Here is an 8,441-nt window from a genome sequence, read left to right as displayed (position 1 = left end):
ACAATTTCATTGCCAATTTCCGAAGAAAATACATAAAATCAAAAATGTGTAGGCATTCAATCTTCTTTAGACTTCAGTCTCTTGGAGCAGACATATCTTCGTTATTGGTCTCTCCAAGATGTTGCTTTTGGTCTTCAGTCGAACTGTGCGTACAAGACCTTTTGCATCATAAATGGTATCCAATATTCTCCCCAGTAATGAGGAGCCTCGTGGTGCAGTGGGATCAACCACCACAACAATATCACCAGGGGCAAAACTTCTTTTTACTGTTGACCATCGTTGACGTTCTTGGATTAGAGGCAAGTATTCTTTTGTCCATCGTTTCCAAAAGAGATCTGCCATGTATTGTACCTGTTTCCATCTACGTTTGATGTACAGATCCTCTTTTACAAAGAATCCAGGTGGCAATACTGGCTGTGTTTTCAGCAAAAAGAATATGGTTTGGGGTCAACGCCTCCAGGTCCATTGGGTCATCAGAAGACTTGGTAATGGGACGATAATTTAGAATTGCTTCTACTTCACACAATAAAGTTTTGCAATCCTTCATCATCAAGCACTTGTTGATGAAGAACAGAACGTAGTACATTTCGTACCATGCGGATAAGTTGCTCCCAAACACCGCCGTGATGGGATCCTGCAGGGGGGATAAAGCTCCACTTTATCCCTTGCTGAAGCATAGCATTCTGGATTTTATCCTGATTAAAGCTATTCAGTGCTTCCCTCAATTCTCTTTCTGCTCCTATGAAGTTTGTGCCATTGTCTGATCTCAAAGACAAAACTTGACCTCGTCGACAGATGAATCTTCGTAATGCATGGATGCAGGAGTCTGTATCAAGTGTATGTGCAATTTCGAGATGTACTGCCCTGCTTGCCATGCAGGTGAAGATTACACCATACCTTTTAACTAGACTTCGTCCTCTTTTGATCTCTATCGGACCGAAGTAGTCCACTCCTACATCTGTAAATGGAGGCTTGTCTGGTTGAATCCTCTCCAAGGGCAAGTCTGCCATTTTCTGCTCTCCAATTCGACCCCGCTGTTGTCTGCACACAATACAGTCAGTTATGATTTTTCTTGCAGTGGAGTTAGCTTTGATGATCCAATATCTTTTGCGGAGACAAGACAGCATATAGTTTCTTCCTCCATGTCCGAGTTGTTTATGGATATGTCGTAACAATAGTGTGGATATGTGAAGGTCCTTCGAGAGAATAATTGGATGTTTGGTCTCTTCCGGCATCGCAAGCCTATTCAGGCGACCACCTACTCTCAGAAGTCCATCATCCAGCACTGGATCCAATTTGTACAAATGACTGCTTCTTTTGACATTTTTAGCAGCTTGTAGAACGGATATTTCTTCCTGGAATTTCTGTCCTTGACTGAATGAGATGACTGCATCTTCTGCTTGGATAAGATCTTCGGGAGATAAGCACTGTCCACAAAGTGTCACTTGAAAGACTTGCATTTCCTCTGCAACCTTTTCCTTTAATTTGACAAGATCATCTTCAACACTACTCATGGCAGTTTGAATCTCCTTTCTCTTTCTAGTCAGTTGCAGGAGTGTGGTCTTTACTTTAAGAAGCCAAACTACACCAGTCTTCAGCTTCATCCATGATGAGAAGTAGTGGATTAGATAGTTGGTTGGGTTCAATTGACTTTTGACGATGACATTTACTGTGTAGTGGCTAAGTTGTATTGACACACCAGGAGACGTCGTTCCAATTTTAACAGGTGTTTGTAATTTATTCAAGAAATATAAGTTAACAGAAGATTTTGAAGCATTGGTTTAAGAGTACAGAACAGAATTAATACAGAAGTAATACAGAACAGGGGTAATACAGAACCAAATTGGAATAGGACCGGCGCCGGCCAAGAAGTAGGAAGAGAAGAGAGAGGTCCCTCCCCTTACATTGACACTTATAGACATTCTAGAATAGTTGATCACATGACAACATGACAGGCGTCTCCTCCCCCTTACATCATACGATCTCATCTATTCTGACCCAAAACCGGGATGTTTAACAAAGATGAAAAGTTCCATGATGAATACACTTCTTTCCTCACAGATATGATTAACAGTGGCTATGCTGAATTGGTGCCAGTGGACCAGGTGAATCGAGGTGATGGAAAACTCTGGTATATCCCACATCATGGTGTGCATCACTCAAAGAAAGGCAACTTGAGAGTCGCCTTTGATTGCGGTACAGTGCGCCATGGGTAAGTCATTAGGACAATAGTCTGGGCATATGGACAAAGCACTACATTTGGGGGGTTTGATGAAACTACTGTTTGTATTGGTATAGTAAATGGGGGAAGATGCTGGTCAAATGTTGTCAAATGGGTGTTGGTTAAGAACCAAATTTAGATATTGTGGGAAATTCTAATTGAATTGAACTTTCCTCTTGGAGGTGGCATTGGGCCATGCTGAGACGTGCTGGAAGGACAGTGGATGTCGCAGGGGGTTCCCGGAGCTGAAGGATGAAGATCCCAACAGACTTTTCTCGCTTACAGAGGACTGACTTACGGCCATAACAACCTGGACACGCCCGGTCTCATCCTATCTCAGAAGCTAGGCAGGATTCGAGCCTGGTTGGTACTGGGATGGGGGGCATCAGGAAAGCGCATGGCGAGAAGATGGCAGGCTGAGTCGTGGACGTGGACTGGACGACAGACAGAGTGGGACATTAATAAAAGTGTTATAATGTTATAATCAGGCGATTATAATGTGTTCACAGTTGTTGTCGTTGCATTCATATAAGATAACTATGTTTCTATGACCCTTTTTTCTTTTGGCATAACCCAGTGTATTGAATGTTGGCTGAACCATGGTTAGACTCAGGAAATGTATTCAGTCATACACCATACTAGGTGATCAGAGTGGATTGAAAGTGGGAATTACCGACAAGATTACAATGAGTTGAGTTTTACCCTTCTCACACAGAGTTTTAATTTTTTTCTCCTATATATATATAATAATCTATATAATAAATGTGATGAGACGGGAAGTTTCTTAACATAATTGTAGGTTCTGAGACATTCGTTCTTGATACGGACATGCACATATTGGTGGGTCTGTGAGTTAGTCTGAAGCGGTGATATTCACTCTCAATCAACAACATATGTCTCGGTGCACGGTAAGTGAGGGGAGGAGCAAAGTCGGTAAAGGAAAGTGTTTCAGCAGACTGCTGGAAGTGTAGAAAGATTCAGTAAGTGTCTATGAGCCCACCAGGGACAGATCCTTGGTGGGACAGAGTGATTATGGCTATAGGTCATAAAAGATGGCGGGAGCAAGATCAAGATGGTAATGTGGAAGTAGGATGGTAGTGAGGTTATGCTATGTATTTATTTTCTTTCTTTTTTAGGATAATACTCTATTCCAGGAAGTTCTTAGTTGGGGTCAAATTTATTTAATTTAAAATTTTAATTTATTATTATTATAATTTATTTTTATTTTTAATTAAAATTTTTAACTTTTACTCAAATTACTTACATTTACATTTTCTTAGTTGTCTATAGGTGGGACTGGTGGCAGCCCCAACAGGGGGAATGTAGTGGAAAATGTATAGTTTCTGTATTAATTGATTATGAACTGATTATGAATCATCATTGCTATCGATCTGCACTCTACCACAGAGCTCTGTAATATATTAACAGATCTCTGGTGGTATATTGACAGACCTCTGTGGGATGTATTGATCTTTACCAGGATGGGGGGGGGGACATGATGACATCCGGTTTTGGGTCAGAATAGATGAGATCGTATGATGTAAGGGGGAGGAGACGCCTGTCATGTTGTCATGTGATCAACTATTCTAGAATGTCTATAAGTGTCAATGTAAGGGGAGGGACCTCTCTCTTCTCTTCCTACTTCTTGGCCGGCGCCGGTCCTATTCCAATTTGGTTCTGTATTACCCCTGTTCTGTATTACTTCCAGTGATGCCACTAACGCGTTACTAAGTAACGCGTTATTGTAATCTGATTACTTTTCCCCGAAAATAGTAATCTAACGCGTTAATCTTTACAAGCCAGTAATCTGATTGCAGTTACTTGTCCAAGTGGCTGTGCATTACTATTTCGTTACTATCTCATCATAATGCAGGCGGAATGCAGTATTTTCTTTCGTTTTCGACAGTCAAATATATGTTTGGAAAGCTTTTCCTTGTATTGGGGAGTGACGTCACAGCACGCAACCTGGCGTGTTGAGCCATGCTGGTGGGCGCGGCTGTTATTGTTATTTTCAGGCTGACCTAAACTGCGCGCTAGCAGGGAGAAGCTCGCGCTCGTATTCGTAACGCTTTCTTGCACTGGAAGTTCACTAGTCTACTTAACGTTTGTTAAGCCGGGTGAAAAAAACATTCACTTTGCGGAGGAAACAAAATACTGTCTACCGCATATGGAATATACAGCACAGCACGACCGTCGACTTCTACAGGACACGGAGCTGCACCACCAGCCAAACAGTATGTTCCACCTTTGAGTTAAACATCTTTTGCATTGCACTATAATTCATGAACATGGAACACCATACTGCAGTATGTAGGTTGTCAGTAGCACACTGACAACACTGCAGTATATATATTCCCTCCCCGCCGTATATATTTCCCTCCCACCCACCCACCCCCTCCTAATGTACAGTCCCCTCCCCATCATATGTATATACTCTGTCATGATCTAGGGGTAACAGTACTGTATATTTGAATACCGCTTATGTCACAAATGTATCAGTACTAAATACCTATATGTCCCTATGCCATAAATGTCATGTATGTTGTGTATGTCATAAATGTCTATATGAATTGAAAATGGGGGACCCTGATGGAAACAAGACAAACGTCTTTCTCTGGTCTGCATCCCCTTAACAATTGTGTGTATTGAGCCGTACTGTATTGTACCCATTCTGCAATCTGTTAAATAAAGTTTTCATTCATTCATTCATTCATTCATTCATTCATTCATTCATTCATTCATTCATTCATTCATTCATTCATTCATTCACACAATAATAAATAATAATAACGTAGAACCATATCTGAATGGGGCAGGCCTCAAAGGTAGGCTACATATCAGCCTACATGTGGTGTTATTGACCATTTATCTTTTGTGAAATCTATAGATCTATAGATAGCAAGATAGGCCTACCTGCCCTATTAGTACATTTTACTCAAACTGAGTACATTTTACTAAATTTTTTTTGTCATTCTTATGTTGTGGCAGCAGCAGGGACGACGACTTCGTAACCTAGTTACTTTCAAAGTAACTAAGTTACTCTGATAATCAAGTAATCAGTAAAGTAACTAAGATTACTTTTTAAAGGAGTAATCAGTAATCAGTAATCGGATTACTTTTACAAGTAATCTGTGGCATCACTGATTACTTCTGTATTAATTCTGTTCTGTACTCTTAAACCAATGCTTCAAAATCTTCTGTTAACTTATATTTCTTGAATAAATTACAAACACCTGTTAAAATTGGAACGACGTCTCCTGGTGTGTCAATACAACTTAGCCACTACACAGTAAATGTCATCGTCAATAGTCAATTGAACCCAACCAACTATCTAATCCACTACTTCTCATCATGGATGAAGCTGAAGACTGGTGTAGCTTGGCTTCTTAAAGTAAAGACCACACTCCTGCAACTGACTAGAAAGAGAAAGGAGATTCAAACTGCCATGAGTAGTGTTAAAGATGATCTTGTCAAATTAAAGGAAAAGGTTGCAGAGGAAATGCAAGTCTTTCAAGTGACACTTTGTGGACAGTGCTTATCTCCCGAAGATCTTATCCAAGCAGAAGATGCAGTCATCTCATTCAGTCAAGGACAGAAATTCCAGGAAGAAATATCCATTCTACAAGCTGCTAAAAATGTCAAAAGAAGCAGTCATTTGTACAAATTGGATCCAGTGCTGGATGATGGACTTCTGAGAGTAGGTGGTCGCCTGAATAGGCTTGCGATGCCGGAAGAGACCAAACATCCAATTATTCTCTCGAAGGACCTTCACATATCCACACTATTGTTACGACATATCCATAAACAACTCGGACATGGAGGAAGAAACTATATGCTGTCTTGTCTCCGCAAAAGATATTGGATCATCAAAGCTAACTCCGCTGCAAGAAAAATCATAACTGACTGTATTGTGTGCAGACAACAGCGGGGTCGAATTGGAGAGCAGAAAATGGCAGACTTGCCCTTGGAGAGGATTCAACCAGACAAGCCTCCATTTACAGATGTAGGAGTGGACTACTTCGGTCCGATAGAGATCAAAAGAGGACGAAGTCTAGTTAAAAGGTATGGTGTAATCTTCACCTGCATGGCAAGCAGGGCAGTACATCTCGAAATTGCACATACACTTGATACAGACTCCTGCATCCATGCATTACGAAGATTCATCTGTCGACGAGGTCAAGTTTTGTCTTTGAGATCAGACAATGGCACAAACTTCATAGGAGCAGAAAGATCAATTTCAAAAATCTGTCATCGAAATCATATTTCCTTTCCGGAGCCCTGAGACACACTGCTGATCTCCTCTCAACTCTCTAGCGGTTCAAGAGCGCCATCTGGTGGCCGATCGGCAGATCGCCAACCGGATATTAACCTTTTAACCGGTAGTGCTCACTCCATATGTGGTCCGACCACTCGCTATAGCTCCCGCGACTCCATCTTGAAACACTGGATAATAGATCGCTCGCCCTAACTCAATAAACAATGTTATTTGGACGTATATACTATTATACAACCTGGAAATGGATCGGGCATTTCTACATCCCATAATAGAAAAAAATCTGTTCCACGCTCATCTGCCAGCGGCGCGAGGAAGCCACGGTAAGATTCAGCGTTATTTTTTAACGTTTTCTATACTAACTGATCTGATGAACATATGACCCACTCTGGATGAATCATCTAACGCTGCCCAATATAAATAATAATATTACAAATAATAAAATAATATGCCACCATCATAATGGCTCCTACATAACATAAGCTAACATATATTTTTACATCTATGCAAATGCATATGCAATATGTATAACTTGAATAAGTAATAAATACAGAAACAACATGTTTAACAATATGTAAATGATTAGCTACATTTATTTTACATTACATTAACATTTATACGGTCTTTGGCCCTTTGAGGGCAACCATAATGCTGATGTGGCCCTCTGTGAAAATGAGTTTGACACCCCTGGTTTAGGCCTTCAAACACTATGATAAATCCACTTTTCAAACACCATGATTATTTTACTTTTCAAACACCATGATAATTTACTTTTCAAACACCATGATAAATCTACTTTTCAAACACCATGATAAATCTACTTTTCAAACACCATGACAATGAGGTGAAATAAACATTTGTGTGTTTTTATCATAGAGGTGTGGTTATACTATTAATCTTCTAATGTTAATCTTAATCAAGGATGAAGACTATTTCACCATACTGTACAACATGACGCATCATAGCTTTTTGCTCACTGATGGGGTCCCATGTTGTGCAGTAGGTGCCCTTTTTTCTTTTTGCCCCTTCAAACAGCCTGAGTCCGCCACTGGTTGGATGCATAATAATATGGTGCACCAGCAGCTTTAGTTGGAACAATCCTGAGAAAAGCCAGTGTGGTAGAAACATACATGTTCCCATGGAATCAGTGTTTTGGGAGCATTCTGACTACTTGTGTGCGACTCTGCTGTTAACGTTCATGGTGGGGAAAACCTGCCATTGATCCTGAAAGTTGCATTGACTCCTATGTTATGATAGTTGAGAATTGCATTAAAAAACAAATGGAAAAAATCTGTTCAATCATCAGTCATCATAAAAGTGACAAGCGGAAATAATTTTCTTGTAACTACAAGCGTATGATGTTTGGCGTCACTATTTTCTTAAATCGCTATGAATGCATGTCAATGAGCAGAAGACGAATTCACTTATATACATTTCAAAAACATTCTGAGTCAGTTGATCGTGAGTTAGTAGTTATGATAGTGCGGCCCGCCTATTGTTATGATTAATTTGGTGCTGGAAGTGGTATTTTAAAGAGGAACTACGCCCAGTTTCAGATTCCATACAGTACATGTTATTCCTTTGGTTTAAGACAGTCCAAAAATATTAGTGAACATGAACAACTCTCTCCCAAATCCCAAAACTAGAGTGCTAAAACTCTCATTTGTGATGTCATCAGGTATAAAGTCTGACGCTGCTCCATAGACAATGAACTGCAAAAGATGTTAAGGATGTTATATGACACTGAGCACCCAGGGACATGTTCTGAGTACATGGGTACCTTTTTTGTTTCAGAACTGAGAACACTACTAAGAAAAAAAAACTCATTTGGATACTGGTATGAAAACTAAAACAAACATTTTGTGGGTCCACAGAATCTGTTTCATTGATAATGGAGCAGCTCCAAGACTTTATACCTGATGACACCACACGTTTAAGAGTCTTACT

Source organism: Notolepis coatsorum (genome assembly GCF_963971535.1).
Source record: "Notolepis coatsorum genome assembly, chromosome: 5".
Lineage (NCBI taxonomy): Eukaryota > Metazoa > Chordata > Actinopteri > Aulopiformes > Paralepididae > Notolepis > Notolepis coatsorum.
Note: the sequence above shows the minus strand (reverse complement) of the source record.